Source organism: Egretta garzetta, unplaced genomic scaffold (assembly GCF_000687185.1).
Source record: "Egretta garzetta isolate BGI_Z169 unplaced genomic scaffold, ASM68718v1 scaffold220, whole genome shotgun sequence".
NCBI lineage: Eukaryota > Metazoa > Chordata > Aves > Pelecaniformes > Ardeidae > Egretta > Egretta garzetta.
Genome location: NW_009258414.1, coordinates 3862798 through 3879831, shown reverse-complemented (window position 1 = coordinate 3879831; position 17034 = coordinate 3862798).

Below are 17034 nucleotides of genomic sequence, written 5' to 3'. Positions count from 1 at the left end.
AACCGTTATCATGCTTATTAATTTACTTTTTTTTTTTTCTAAATGAGTTCTACTAGAGGTGTCGTTTTAAATATTAAGGTCCAAATCCTGCTTCCAGGAAGATGAAATAAATTACTCTACTAGAACTCGTTCACTTTTGCTCTGATTATCCCATGTATTTCTTTGTTGTTGTTCTTCATATAAGGTAGCTGCCTATACTGGATATGACATTCTGGACTGTTTCTTTATGCTCTCTCATGCCAGAGAAGGGAAATGTTTCTCTTACTTTTAGTTTAGTTTACCTTACTTTTAAATGAGTGTTTTATTTCAGAGAGCATTTCTAGTCCAGTGATAACAGGGTTTCTCAGCCGGTCTTCAGAAAAGAGCATTGTACAATAAGATTATTTGATTTCAGACCATGTCTCAAAAATAGTATATAGAGTACCTGATATCCATAAGACCCATAGCTTCAAGGGTCAAAACTGAGCCATGGAAAAAGTCCCTCCTTTTAAGCAGCAGCTTACACTGAGCAGTGCAGCATGGAGAAAAGAAGATTTCAGAGAGTATACAGATGATGTAAAAACATGACAAACCAGTTTGGAAATGCTTTCATACTTCCTAAATGACTGTCTGTGGTCTGAATTATTCCTGTAGCTATGACAGCTGTGAGTCATACTCCTTAGTAAATCACAGCCAACTTCTTTAGACAAAGTTAACTAATGCTACGGAAACAAAGCAAACTGAGAACAAACCCCTTCCTAAACACCTGAACACCTTCACAGCTAAAAAACATGAAGTTCTGCGTGATGCCATAAACTTGCAGCAATTCCTTTCACAGCAGGAATTTAATCTAAATAGAATACTTCATCTCATAATATTCCCCTGATGCAATATTAATTCTACTGGGATTTTGTATTGCTTCTTTTGAAAAACACCTTTTTTCTTCTTCCCCCCCCTCTGGTCCACATTGAGAATTGTGATTACTACAGACAGCAGTATAAATTGGCATTGCAGTGGAGACTTAGCTGCACATCTTTCTGGCTATATTTATAACCCACCACCACCTGTATATTTTGGATGTAATACAATGCATACAGCACTACAGCGAGATTCTCTTCGGAGACTTCAGTCACATACGAGATTGCCTGTGTTCTCTTTCCAGGTTCACAACTCTTTACAGTAATTTGTGACAGTGGGATTAACCCGTAGCATGTATTTCCTGAATTATCATAATCATCAGTGTTTTTCTGCCATCCAGAGAGCCCTTTTGCCTCCTTTGTTATTACATTATGTAAACTAAAGATTGAATGGCCCCACCTCAAGTCAAGTACTCTATTACTAAGTAACTAGTTTATATGTTTTTGAGGAGTACTGGAGAACACAGAGAACTGACTTGTAAACTACACAACAAAACAGAGAAGCTTAAAAACATAAAGTATTTATCTTTTCAAGTAAAATACAGCCGAGATAGAGAAAGCAAGCTGTTCTCCAAGAGGTGGACTTCAACATATAAACATTCACATTCTGGGCTGAAACTTGGGAGTTACAAAATGACAACCACACTGGAATGCAATCAGTAACTAGAGAATATGATCTAATGAAGAACCAAAGTACTAACCTGATTTTTTTGTCCTAACAAAGCTTATAAAATCATTCTGTTCCAGTATTATAAAAATTCTGCTCATATGCCATACCTTCACAGTGGGAGTCTGTTTTTTTTTTCTTTTTAATTACTAGAAAGCTGGAAACGACTTGACTTCCCAAGAGAAAAAGGACTTGAAACTCAGCCAGCCATCTACAAGTGATCCTACAAAGACAGCACAAGCTACATTTCTATACCACGATCAAAAGCCTAAAAGAAATGACTGGAAATGCACTGAATTTAGAAGTTCCCATTTCCTCTTTTAGACACTGATACAAAAATCATAGATGCTATATTTTGCAAATACCTCTGCAAAAATTGATAAATTATATACACTTAAACTAACATTCTCATCTTTTATATCTATTTTTTTCCAGTTAATCTTTTTAATTACATTTATACAAGAGAGCTTTTACATTTATACTTTTTTTTTTTTACTTTGAAACAGTTTCAGGTTTACTCAGTTCGGTTTTTTTTCTATTTCATCACTCCTCTTTGACTTCCCCTTTCCTACCTCCTAACTTCATAGAACCTTGTATCTACCACATATTCTTAAGTTCAACCTTTTTGCTCAAGCTTTCCAGCGTACTTTTCTGCACCATTGCCTTCAGCATGGGCTTGTTTTTGCCTGGTTGAATTCATTAGGGGTGTTTTATAAACAACTAAGTATAAGCACCTAAGAATACTGGATTTCAGAAAGAAATCCCAGCCTGAACAAATTTAGGGAGGGATTTCTCAAATCTTGAGCAGTTGGAGTTTGGCCACGTAGAACAGTCTGGTCTCCCTTCACAGCTGTACCAATAGGAGAGTCAGATAAGCCAAAGGGAGGGAATGGTGAATGTCTGGTACCTCATACTCCTTTTTTAAAACACCTTTTAAAAGTACATAGTTGTAATATTTGAAACAAATATTGTTTCAAAGTAAAAATAAGAAAGTACTCTGTCTAGATAAGACAGTTAATGAAGCAGAAATATACATTTTGTAGTATTTTCTAAAGGGGAAAGTTTCTCTTAACAGTAAATAAATTTGAGTGAACTCCTGCACAGAGTAATAGTAGGGCATTGCCCCTAACTAATGGCACTCGGGGAGCTGGGGGGAGAGAAGGGTGGATTTATTTTATTACTATTTATTTATACAGACTCATTCCTTGAAACATTTGTTATATAGTAAATATCAAGAATGCTCTCAGGTGCCTGAGGGGATAAAACTTGGCATTAGTAGTTCTAAAAGGGGGAGGAAAAAAAATCTTTTTACTTTAAGAAAGAATAGTTGAGAAATCAGACAATAGAGATTTCATCTTAGCTCATATGTGCAAAGCTTTGGACTTTTCATCATCTGTAGGTGTTTTGGAGCAAGTTCACCAGTAACTCTCCGTACAGTCTCTCCCACTAAGCCCCCACAATCTCCTGTTGCACAAACAGAACAGAAAATACTGCTGTGTTAGTTCAGTAGATTGTCTGTGCTTTTTAACTCTTCCTAAGGGATGTCTGTGTGTTTGATACCTCCTCTCTCTTTGGCTTTGTTCATTAAAGTCTGTGTCATATGAATATCACCTATTTCACTTTATTACCCAAGGGTAGTTGACTATTTCTAAACTAAGATCTTCAGAAAGACTTCGGTATAAAAACCCCATAGGTTTTGTAAACAAACGTAAAAACGATTCTTGGTCTCAAAGCAAGAGTTTGTATTGCTAACAAATATTTTACATCCAAAAAGAATAGAAAGTTCCTGATGAACTTCAAATTTCAAATAATTCAGTGTAGATAAATTCCTTGGAGTTCAGAAACATATACGTTTTAGGCGAGTCAAGGCACTGTACATGAAAAAAAAAGTTACGTATATTCAATATTGCATCTTCATATATATGTTTTTTCTTAGCTTTTCTTTACTCGTAAATTGTGTCCCTTCTAAAAATAAACCAAACTTTTCAGACTGCTTTATTTGATTGCTGAAGTGGCCTTTTTTATTTAACAGAGTTTTTTTGGGTTTTGCGGTTTTTTGGCAAATTTCCTTTGAAACATTTTGCATAATTCTATCGTACCAATCAGCCTAGTTGTGTTTCTTACACTACTGAAACTCTGGAAGAAAAAAACCTGTTTGTGAAATGCCTAATCTAGAAGAAACTTAAATAAGATGCTGTAGCATGTTAAACTGTAACCCTGCTAAAGCTTTCATAGAAATATGACAGGTGTCAGCTAGTGAGGTGCAATATTGGCAATAACTTCTTTGTATCCCCATTGAATTGACAAATATTAAAGGAAAGAAAAAACAGAGAAATAGCTTTGAAATTTCACAGATTTTGTCCACAAGATTCCTGGTGAGTAGTGTTTTGCTCATACAGATGCTCAATGAAATCAGCCCCTTTTCATGACGTTTTAGCCAAGTGAAAGATGAGACATGGGTGGAGAAAAACCTGCAAAAGTCCACTGATCATTTCATTATTTTATTGCAAAGATTCAGAAATGCCAGAAGGAAGTTCAATACATTAAATGCAGTTTGGTTTTGTGATACCAGTTGTACAATGTGCATAATCATAGGGGCTGCTACTATGTAGCTAGCTTATATTTTCCCCTTTATTCTGTTAACTATTTTTTAAGAATTAAAACCAAACCAATCTCTGAATCTGGGTGGGAAAATTAAAACTAGCTGAGGGAGAATTTTTCCATATTGTAGAAGAAATTTCAGAAAGCAAGTACAGATTAGCTAATAGCTATATAAATGAATTATTCCAGTGACTACTACTTATAGGATATATTTCACTGACTGCTGCCTCAAAAATTTTAAAATATTGTAATTAATTTTACCAAGATCTTTTCTTCAAACCAGCAGTATACTGAGCTACAGTTTTAGGGGTTTATGGGTTTGAGGATTATTTTTGGTGTACTACCTAGAATATATTGAGTGCTTGTGTCATTGTAATTGAAAGAGTGAAATTAGAGAAGAGACATATGTTACCAACAGAGTTCTTAGAAAAAGATCTTAATACAATATTTAGCTAAATGCTATGCACAATCAATCACTTAAATACCTTTTTCATCTATTACACATTTCTTGTGCAATTCAAAACAACCTTTCCAGAAACGTTAACCTTTTCTTCTCATCTTCGCTGTATCTTAAGGTTCTTGTTCCCTAGTACCTTTACATCAGCAGAGACACCAAAATTATGGTTATGTTTTTATTAAAGTGGCAACATTAAAATACATCTCCATAGATAACTTACACAGGCACTCCTCACAAGTGAATATATCGGTTAAAAACCCTAGTTATTTTTAAAATGCTCAGTGCTTTTCTGTGCATTATATCAATCCCTCCAAAGTTTATTATTTAATTATACATGGTTTCAGTCCTCCGTATTCAGTCTTAAGTAAATAAATAAGAAGCTGAAACACTATACTTTGAGCCAATGCAATAACAGAAGTAGATGCTTTTGCTCACTCAGCCTATATTGTATCTTGATACCCGATTTTCTCATTTTTGCTGTACAGGCATTACAAAGTGATCATCATCAACACTCACTTTCTGCCTGGGGTTTGATTTTTTATTAATAAAGCATAAACAGAGTATGTTCCAGCCTGTTGAAACTTGGCTTTTCAGGCAGTTTGGCTTACAGATTTATCTAGTTCACACACAAAAAAATCTTTTTTTGAGAAAGCCAATTCCAAACTACACTTAGGTGGGCAAGAACCAGCTGCCTGGTTACCTGCTCCACCTTGACCTTTATGTTATCATACGTGACCTCCAAAGTGTGTTACTTCTTAAAGACATGGTCAAGCCCACTGCTTGTACAGTACATTATATTGACTGAACAAAATATAGTCACCCCACTTAAGAGATTGTCTGAGCTGCAATGCTTTTAATGCCAGCCATGAGGTATTAGCAATTCTGGGGCAAAGCATTTGGAAGCATAGAGGAGGAACATAAATATAATTAATGTTTAGAGGTCAACCCTGTTCCATGACTTTACATTCACTCTGCACTGAAATGCCAATGTTCCCCTGCTCCTGCACCCAGTTTATTACAACCCTTTTCCAGTATCAAAAACTTTCTGAAATTCAACTCTATGGTCCTTACAGTTGCACCTTAAACACAGCATAGTGTATCAGGAAAATGCATTATTGGCACTTCTCTGACATTCATCTCTAAAAGAACAGTAACCCTTTTACACATTAGTATTATGCCAAAGCATGAAAAAAAAAAACCCCTTAAAAATATTAAAATAGTAAAATAACTCTGTTTTTCCCAGTGATATTGTCTCTGTTTAACATGTTCAGGGTAGGTAATTGTCCAGGACACAACCTCATATCTGTATGGCAACTATCAAAGATAAAAGCCGTGTATAAGAAGGGTTTCAGTGTAGCGTTCACTGAATATCTATTTTTAGTGCTGACCTACCTGTAAAATGTGATAGCGAAACTTTTACCGCACTATTACTTAACACATTTATAAAATGCTTTGAGAAGTGCAAAAAAACCTCATAAAATGAGGTCTCTATATTTTACAGATATCAGACAAATTCTGAAACCTATTTTCCTTTTTTTAGGTGGGGGAAGATTTTTATTTAATCTTTGACTTTCATTGAGGAAAAGCCACTAATGGAAAAAAATATTTCTCAAGTGCTCTAATCACAATTATCTGTAGCTATGAAGCTTTCTGACAGTTCTTGTGATTTAAAGCACACATAATCTATTGACACTCCTTGGACTTTTGGCAGCCATCAGACTTTCCTGAGCTTGTGCACAACCGTAACAACTGTGTTTGAAGCAACAGCCTTCCTTAAAGTCAGATGGGTCCCCTGCCCAGGCTGCTCCCTCAGCTGATTCACTGGAAGAGAAAGTGGAGGAAGAAAAGTACATCTATTTTTCTTCATATGTTTGGTATTACGTGTTTTACCTAGTACGCAGTGGCAGAGAGGATTTTGGTAGCTCATGCATGAGGCCTGTTCTTGCAGCTGTGCTACACTGATTTGTGACACACTTTGCTTGCTCTCAAATCTCTATCTCAAATCCCACCTTCAACTCCTATGTTCCCTTCCACAATCTCCCTTGAGGCTCCTTAACAGCTCATAGTATCAAAGTTACTGAGGAAGAAACCAGCTGCTATTTCCTCCTGCTCCAATACTTATTAGTTCACTACACAGGAAAACAGGAAAGCAAAATTAATTCTAATATATAACAGCTCATACACTGCCTACAGTTACAAGTCTGCCCATATCTGAAGCAGCATAACTCTCCCATCAAGCACAGGGAAGATATCCAAGGAAAGATAGCTCTTAAGTATGTTCTCAAGCCATCTGTGAACATTTTAAAGTGCGTTCCAAAGCATGCAGGAGACTATGGCATCATTTGTAGTGTAAGCAAAATGCATGGCACGTGGCTGGATGCAAATAAATTCTTTCTGTAGGGAGGTTAGTAGTAATCCAAAGTTTTTTTGAGCATTATTTTACCTGTCCAGAGCTGTGACTGGTGACTATTGGACTGCATAACTCCATGCTTACTGATGACTACTTTGCTCCATTAATAACATCCTGTAGAAAGGTAAACTTTGTGGGCTTTCTTGGAAGCAAAGCCAGCATGGTCCATGCTGATGCTGAAGCTTTCCTCTTTCCATCTTCTATATACAGAAATAATGCATTTGGAGTCAAACAAAAAAAGCCCAAATATATTATTGAACATACTGCTAAGACTAGAAACTTCTGTCTGAATGAATTACTTCCTTTTAGAAACTATGCCAAATTGATTTCTTTAAATAAAGGTTTATTTTAAAGGAGGTCCTGTTATGTTCATTGAGAGTAAACTCTTATGGTAACAGCCTGTCTTTTGCAGTTAATTGCTGCTTGTCTCCTTGGATATCATCATTTGCATAATTGTGATTCTTTTCAATAAAAAGGGATTATATAATCTTGGAGAAGCAAACATCATAAAATTTGAATTTACATGAAATTAAAGGAATAAGTGTTCCATGGTAACAGTGCTATTAACTTCCACCAAAGAATAAAGTCTTTAATATTATAAAGTCAACGTATTTATAGAAAATCACTTAGACTATGCTGCTTCTCAAATGTCATGCAAAATTAAAACATCAGACCATACTTTGAAGCAACATTACTGAAATAAATATTAATGTCAACATTAAAGGTTTGTAATAAGGACATAAGGTTCTCCTGAGGTCAGTTTCACATTTCTGAATTGGAAAATTTGTACCCCTTGTAAGTGCAAACTAAGCAACTGGATTGCAATTTTATAAATAAGAGTAAATTTCAAAGTATATGCCATAGTAAGTTTTCCATGCCTTCCAGTAGACACACTTGCATAACCCACGGTTGCATAAATGAACTGCAATAAGTTGCAGTGAGACTCTGAGGTTATAGCAGAGTTTTTACTGCTGGGTAACTGGACCATTTATACCTTCCTTCTTTATGCCTGGATTAATTAATTGTATTTGTTCTTATTGCCACTAACATTTGAAATTGCCAAGAGCCCATGGCAGGCTAATCTAATTACAAAAGTGCTTTGTAAGCTGAACAAAAAACCCAAATTAGTTCAAAGGTCTGACACTGAAGAGCTACCAACTTAAATTCTCTAACGTTGTCAGTGAATTCTTAAAGAATCCTTTCACAATATATTGTGGCACATTTAATACTCCAAGAATTTAAGTTAGGCCAAACTCCAGCTTAAAACCACAGAACTACTTGCACCTCCTCCCCACCTTGCTTAGCACCATCCAAATTCCCACAAAGTTTCTACTTTCTGTCAAGTCAGCTATGCTTTTGATCTCTTAAGAGAATTTATTTCAATTAAATCCCAGTGACAACCTTGATTGTCATTCACATGTGCAACCTCAAATCAGTCAGTATGGAGATCATCACTGTGGAATGTAACTCGACACAACCAGCTCCATTCTAGAAAGAACAGTCTCAAATGTTGAAGTAAGATGAAGACACAATTCAAAGGAGAACATAAAAAAACCTGATGAGAACAAGCACCTGTAACTTCTTTGAAGGTCAAAAAAATTTGCTGCTCCAGCCTGATAACAAGTACTTTTCCCTTAACCTTTATATAGTTAAACTGGCATAACAGAAAAATAAGCAAGCTAAATAATCTAGATATCATCATGATCCGAGGATGAATGAATACAAGCCTGTTGCCTCAGCACAGCATGCAGCTCTTCGACTCGACACAGAGAGTGACAAGAATTCTCCCTAGAAAAAAAACTGTTGGCCACATATCAAGAAGTCTTTGCCTTCTGGAATATTTTTTAGTTAAAGACTGTTCAGAAAGACAGATAAAATCACATAGCCTGTGTCGCCCACCTTAGTGCTCAAAAAGAGCAACTGTATGTAAGAACCAATGTGGCTGGTTCCTCAAATGGCAAATGCTTTTAACCCAGCAAATCAGAATGCCCCTGCCTACCCTGCTCTGATGTGTCTTCGTGAGGTGTTGGGAAGCTATGAATTGATGTTCACAGCAAAGTAAACAATTTTGTCACAATTCAGTGTACATACTGAAAGAGATATTCAGAACAGTAAAAATAACTGTATTTATTTTAGGCATGAATCTTGGCTAACATAACTGGCTGGGAATATAGACAATGCAGAAAATCAGCCTGCATGTGCTTTGTATTTGCCTTTCTCATTGCAGCCAAATGTTAAATGTTACTGCTTAAAAATAAGCATAAAGGGAAAAATACTAACTAAAGACTGGGTAGGGAGATCCTTTAATCATTCATTCAGGACAAAAAAAAGAAAAAAATTTCTAGTTCTACAACTGCAAAACATTAGAAGACTTCGTTTGCAAAGAAACACTTTTGCAACGTGCAGTAACACAAACCCAGCAAACCAAATTAACAGTAATTCCATAGGTATCCTATCTTTCATTAAGAATAGGATATGGTATAGCAACACAGTAAGAAACAGTTTCTCACTGAGACACAAATTCATATTTAACAAAGCAAAATAAGGAGAAGGAAATTAACAGGCATCTACATCTTGAGATAAGAAAACATTTACAAGCTTAGAAGAGTGACTTCAGATAAAACCCAACAAATTTATGGTATTCGTTACACTGTATTGGAACCCTGGATGCAAAGCAACTTGCATTTATGAAATAATAATATACAGTGTGTTGGAAGTCCTTGGTGAAAGTTAATGATCACAGACATATATTCTGCAACTGTCCAAAAAAGTCTTGCAAGCTATGCTTTTGTTCAGGAAAGTAGTAATACTGGAGATTCCATACAAACCTTACATGGCATAAGGTACACATAACATATAGCCTGTAGCTTAAAAAAGGCGTGGGAAAAAACTTCTGGTTTAATTTACCAATGTCATAATTATTAAATTGGAAATCTTTAAAAATAAAGCAATTTATTTTTAAAAGCCTTGGGATGTTGTTAATGCATACTCTAGTAAAATGGTTTTGTTTTTTTTCTTTGTAGCTAGAAAGAAAAACAATCCCCATCATTGCAAACTGATTTGAAGTGTTTTTCCTAACTTCATCTCTAAACCTGAGATGAGGGCCGGTAGAGGGGGAACAAATGAATGAACAAAACCCCCAGCCAGGCAAACAACAAACCAACAATAACACACTCTCTGGTGAAGCACAGCTTCATTTCTGTAATAACCTGGTACAATCTGTGCCAATGCTGGAAAAGAGACAGAAGAGGCAGACTGGTCTGCTCCCAGAAGTGGAAAGACCAGAAATGGAAGAATTTCTTCTAGAAGTGAAGTACTGAACTAAAGTTACACCTACATATACAATTGTGCACAGCACACCCTGCTCAACAGGAATGGCTGCAGTTTTCCCAAAGACGTGACAGAGAAGTTATCTTGGATTACTACCCTGAAAGTAGTAATTGTGATAAAGGCACTTGCAGCCAGAACTTGATGAGAATGCAGGTATTCTAGTCTTACTTAGATTTTCTCCAACAGACAGAGTTCTTCTGGACAGACTGCCTTCCTTTTGAGTACAGATGGTTGAAATTAAAATAGCTATGACAGTTCATTAACATTTTGGGGACAGCTGCTTTCTGTCTGTCCTTTCTGTCTGGACTGATTTTGTTCTTTGCCAAGCACAGATCAGTACCTCACATAACCCTGACAGACACACTTTGCAACTGGTTGCTGCTGGGAGTCATCGCTGTACCAACGCATAAGTTATACATCATTCCCTGCACTGCCTGGCTCAGACTAGGAGCTGCAGCACAGAAACAGTCATTAGAAAACACATACACAACCACGTATCTTCAAAAGATGTGTATCAAAGTACTTATGAAAACAACTTCAGAAATTGTCACTGTACTATAATATACTAGTACAGTATGATATATATATGTATCTAATACAATACTATACATTTCTGAGGACTTATTCAAATATTTTAATGACATAATGGAACAAGACAACCACTGTTCGCTTTGGTTGAGAAAGGACAGCATTTTTAAAGATAACACTTGCACAAACTGTAGAGAGAAGGACCTAAGGTGAGATATTATAGTGTGTCATCAGAAAACTACCAGATCCACCATCCAAGAAAAAGAGTCACAAAGGGCTGCATTAGAAAGACAGGGAGGGAAAACAAAGAGAGAGATCAGAACAGCTCCACATACACAAATTATATTTAGTGGTGTTTACTGTGAAAGTTGGCAGTTATGTTTCAGGTGATATAGCCCTCAGTGTTGACATAATGCTTGCTATCAGAGTATAACATGTGAAAAAATATTTTCATGTCATAAATGCAGAAAAAGCCATCTTGGCTGGTAGAATAAGTTTATTCTCCTTGTAAAAAGGGAACCATTTTCTCTTAGCTGAAAAAAGAATTCAAGTTTTAGAAGATCCTCCTAGGTATACCTATTTCTAAACATACTCGGAACAAATATGCCTGTCTGAGGATCCATAATTTCCCTTTACATTTCTTTTTGTTTGGTCTTTTATTTAAATATTTGAAAGGGAAATATTCTGATTAAGCTTCATAAAAACATACAGCTTAATACAAAACTTGAAGTCAAAGTAAGCTTTAACATTAAAAGAACCATCTTGTTTCAGCTTCAAATAACTGTTTAGTGAGTATTCAGCCCAAACTGGACTCTATGATCAACTACTGTTGACAAGCCAAACAAACAAGACAAATTAGTGTTAAAACATGTGTCCCCATGCATTTCACTGTATGTTACCATAGAACACATGCCATATAAGACACACAAGCACTGGATCATGTTTTTTCCTACAAGAAAATAAAATACAAAAAAATAATACCAAAATCCCACATACCCGAACCACCAGAACCAAGGCCATTTGTCTGGAAATTTAAACATCCATACCATATCATTATGCTTTAGTCCAGATTCACAAGCTTATGCAAAATATTAGCTGTACATTACATCCTATGTGTGATTTTAAGTCTGGATTCAATAGCTATTAAGAGATAAGAATCAATGTAGAGCGTTCAAATGCACAGCAAGTCCATTATTACATGCAGTCTCTACACACTGCATAGTAGCTGTGTATCTCCCCAACTTCTAACAAGTTAAATACAAGTTATTGCTGCCACCAACAGGATGTTCCTCAGCATATTTAACCTCAATATTTCTCAAATTTGCCTTTCTATACAAACATCTGCATGCTTGCATTCAGTCATAAGGCTACTACTGACGAGATATGAAATTCACAATCAACATTGAAAAAGCTGTACAGCAAATAATTCCATGTTCCCTCGTAAACCTGAGAAGTACATTACTTTTCCTCCTTATGAAAACAGCTTATTGTCATAGGTTCATGTCAATTGCTCTAAAAAAACTGAAAATCCCCACACAAACAACAGAGAGAAAGTAAAGAGAGCCTGTCAAATGGATGAAGGGTTCAATCCTGTGAATACCATAATTCACTATCTCAATTTTTTACAGTAGGAAGAGAGATATACAGAGAGATATATACAGAGAATGCAATGATGGTACAACCATGTTTAGCATAAATCAATTGAATAGAAAGCAAAATTTGGGATGAAAAGCACTGCTGATGTAGACAAGGGGCTTTTCCGTTTCATATTCTCCTATTGGTTTGGCATTGTTCGGCATATATGTGTTTGCTTACAGCGAGAGGGGAGCAGAGGAAGAAAAAGAGAGGCAACTCTCTCTGTGGCATTTCACACAGTAGATGGAGGAATGCTGTACAAGTGACGTTGTCCAAGCTTTTGAGAACAGCAAAGAACATGGCTAAGGAGGTGCCCAGCAAGCCTGTACTGTGCAGATCCCACAAAGGAAAGGAAGATTTTAAAAAATAATAATAATAAAAAAATCATTACAGCTGTTATGATACACTGGTAAGTATCACCACTGGCCAGATGATAGCAAAATTATTGTCTGTGAGAACAAAGCTTTGACAAGACTAGCAGATTTATAAATAAATCAATTCTAATCTGTTGAAAGGTCATCTTTCCATTAAGACTGAATAGGAATGAGATTAAATTACATGGTTGGCTACAGACATCTACAACAGGGCACCAAATAGGGAAAAGGTTAGGAGCCGAGTTGCATAAAAAAAACAAAACAAAAAAAAATCCAGAGTGATATTCCATGGCTTTGCTTACAAAACACTCACCTGAGGCTGGCTAGCCACATTTTGGTGAGGCTGAGTTTGAAACACGTCTTTATGATTGTTAAAGGGAAATATCTGACTAAAGAAATATTGTAATGTTAGTTCACTCTATTCTTACACAATAAACATTTCTTTCTTCCTTCTCTATAAATTGGGTCCAGCTGCTGAAACCTGAAATGGCAAGATTCAACTGTAGTGGATCACCATCTGCTGTTTTTCTTCCCTGAAAATTTTGCTCGTTAAAGAGCTTTAAAGAATTCATGTTTTAAAAAAGGAGACTGATTACAAAATCTACAAGCTAGGGCCACGTCCAGCTATACTGGACAAAGGGGAGGAGAAGCAGGAAAGGGACAGAACAGAAACTTTGCCATCAGCACCCAAAATACTCACAAGAAAGGTTATGCCCTACCTAACAGGATAAATAATAAAAAGAGACAATGAGCATCTGGATTACTCAGTTCACTCTTCATGGCGCTGGAAAGTCAAACATGAACAGGTCCAATGCAAAACAGCTCTTTTTGCTTAGTTGATGGCTACGCTACAGCAGATGCTAGAGGATTTTTAAGCTGCAGAGACCACATGTATGGGCTGACGCAGTACATCGCCCATATTGTATGCTAGCTTGATGTCAGCATTCCCTTTGAAGAAGGTAAAAAAGCACTTTGCAAATGACTCTGAGAAAACAATTCTCTACTTCTGCCCCCAGAATATGTTTTAAGGATACCTTTCTCTTTCTAAGATAAAGACAAAGAAATCAGATCAACATTAAAAAAAAATAAAAAAATCACTAAAATAACTTACGCTTTTTGTTGCTTTTTTTAATATGTTTTTCTAATGTCTGCTTTAAACTTGTCATTAAATACTTTAGCTTAATTAGCTTATACTGGCACCTATTGGTAGAAAATAATATTTACATGCTACATTATCATTTCTGTTCCTGATTAAAGAACAAGCAATGCTGTTTATAATAATTATTGGTTTGCACCCTTCCCACTTCATTAGGAGAGCATTTTCCATTGTTTTAATTGTCCTACAGTAATCGGTACTGAGAATAAGGGGGAAAACCTGTTCTAATTCATATAAGAGCTAATTTTTTTTTTTTTTTTTTTAAAATGAAGTGTTCCAAGAAGTTACCTGATTTATGCTTGTACTCAGATCTGCAGAGTACACTCAATCGGTGTAGAAGACATAATTGACAATTATCCTTTGAATGGTAATTATCTAGAATAGTAATGTTAAAAAGAATAATCTAAAACAAAACTAACAATAAATAAAATTAACAAAGTAATTATTATGAAAATTATTTCTGCTTTCTTTTAGCTTTCTTTTGCCCCCCTTTGATTTGATTATGGATCCGATTACTTATTCAGAAGGGTGAAAACTCAGCTTTTCAGTGGCAATTTATTTAGCAGATTGTATTAGGAAAGTAAAATGATTTGAAGGATCTCTGAAACTGTGCTCTGAATGCACATATCTGTGTGCTGAAAGGACATCACCTCCAAATTTGTGTCCTGATTTGGAGACGCTGTTTTTTCCCTATGAGCCTAATAGTGTTTGAGTTTATTAAAAAAATATATAAATTTTGAATCTTACTACTTTTCAATTTTGTAATGGCTTGGTTTTGTCACTCCTGGAGACTTCCCCCGCCCCCCTTTCCCCCCACCCAGAACTCCCCCCTGCCATAAAGGTCATTTTTCAGTAACTCAGCTGCTTTGCTATAGGTTTCTTGTGCCACTTTACGTGCTAATATGTAGCCTCCAGCTGCTGCTCAAGAAGGGCACTGGTGTCCCATCCATCCTGTCTCATACCTGCTAGGCCCACAAAGCTGTCTTAAATGCCTATAATAGAAGAAAGATGGATTTAGATTTCAATATTTAGGCAACTGAATTTTACACTTAACATCCAGAATAGATTCACAAACATAGTTGCTCCTACTGTCAGCTTGTACTTTGTCAGCCATATAACTAACTAATATGAATAAAGAAATATATACAAACCCCTGAAGTTTCATGGAGTGCATTCTGTAACTCCTCAGATACTTACCCTTTCCTGCTATCTATTCTTTAAATGGATCATTCAGCCAATCAAATGAATCAAATCAAATGGCTAACTTGCACACTCCAACAAATATTACATTGAATAGTGAATTTAGCTATTTTTCAGATGCCGATTGTATCCATTACACAGGAGCTGGGATAAAGATACAAAGCAAAGACAAAAAAAAAAATCCGAAATGCATGAAATATTTTTATTGAACAGTACTGGCCAGCTCTAGCAATAAAAAGAAGTGCAGGGAAGGAACACAGTGTCTACTAGACATTTTGACCATATCTTCTTTCACTTTGAGCTCTGTAAAGATGCCCTAAGCACACATCTTTATGGTATTGTGGTTGTGATTTCATTTCACATCATAAGCTGCTATCAACACAGCCTTGTCATTGCAATTTGTCACACATAGTAGTGTGAGCTTTCTCTATCTCACTGAAATTTTTATCTCACCAGTTACAATCACAGACTGCTAGTTTAAAGCAGAGCTCTCAGACATTATGAGAAGATGAAATCACAAAAGATAGCATTAATAGACATTGCCACCACCACAGAGACAAATACTATAGCTTTTCTGGAGCTTATAAAAATCAAAGTTAATAGGGTATAATAGCCAAGCTTTCACATATGTATGAGTGGGAAAAGAGAATCCACTTACAAGACTCCTGAAATTTTCGTGAAACTTATCTGTTTGTGTAAAGTATGAAATTTGCCCCCTCCCCCCCCCCCTTTTTCCCCCCCCCCCCCCCCCTTTTTTTTTTTTTAGTAATTTTTTAATGCCTCCTCTCCTCCCTCTTTCCTTGCCACAGTGGCAATCTCAGGGAAGAAGCTTTGTATATTCCTCAGGTCTTGAATTTCTAAAACTATTATTTTCATCATTATTCAGATTTGCTCTGATCATGCCCTACTGTACTGTGCATTGTAAAAGACACATGCCTTAAGCCAAAGACTTTAAATAAATCAAGGTGTGGATAAGTATCAGTGTTTGTCCTAAACTACAGCAAATGAAGAATTCTTGAGAACAAAGACCTTCTGTGCTTTGTGGCTGTAAAATTCCTGTCATACTTGGACTACTGTGAACAAATTTGATTATTGATTTGTGAATTATTATCTTTTCTATTGTTATCCTTACAACTATTAAATGAGATCGTTGGATCACAAAATCACACCTGGATCTCAAAACTGGCTGAGGCGTTTTATTGAGGCTTACTGAACTAAAATCAGCAATCCCACCTATGCCATTAGGCATGCCTAGATTACAAGTTTCTAATTTCTTCTCGTTTAACGTTAAAAGGTAATTATTAAAGATGGACAACTTTGTTAGTGGAACAACTTCTGACCACAGCCACATAAAGTAAAGGACTAAACATTCTGAATATTTTAGTATCTGCTTCTCATTAGTCCCCAGTTATTTTTCTGGAACTGACTGAAGCATCAATAAAAGCTTTTTTCAGAAAGCATTTTAAAACAGTAAGCACCCTACAACATGTTAAAATAAATCCTTGCCTTGGTTAAACACATCACACTTACTGGGATATGTAATTAGTGACAGAATATATGTAACTGCTGAGTGCTACCGAATCTGGAAACAATAATGAACAGTTTGCATTGCCTTGTTTTTATTAATGATCTACCAGCGTCATGTTTGTTCCAAATTCCTTATTAAAAACTGTTGAAGGGATATTTTCACCTCTGTTGAAGTCAAGCATATTACTCTTCAAACAGCTTCTAAAGAGAAAACATCCAGTTTGTTTTTCTCTTGATTCGGTATTATTTTTTA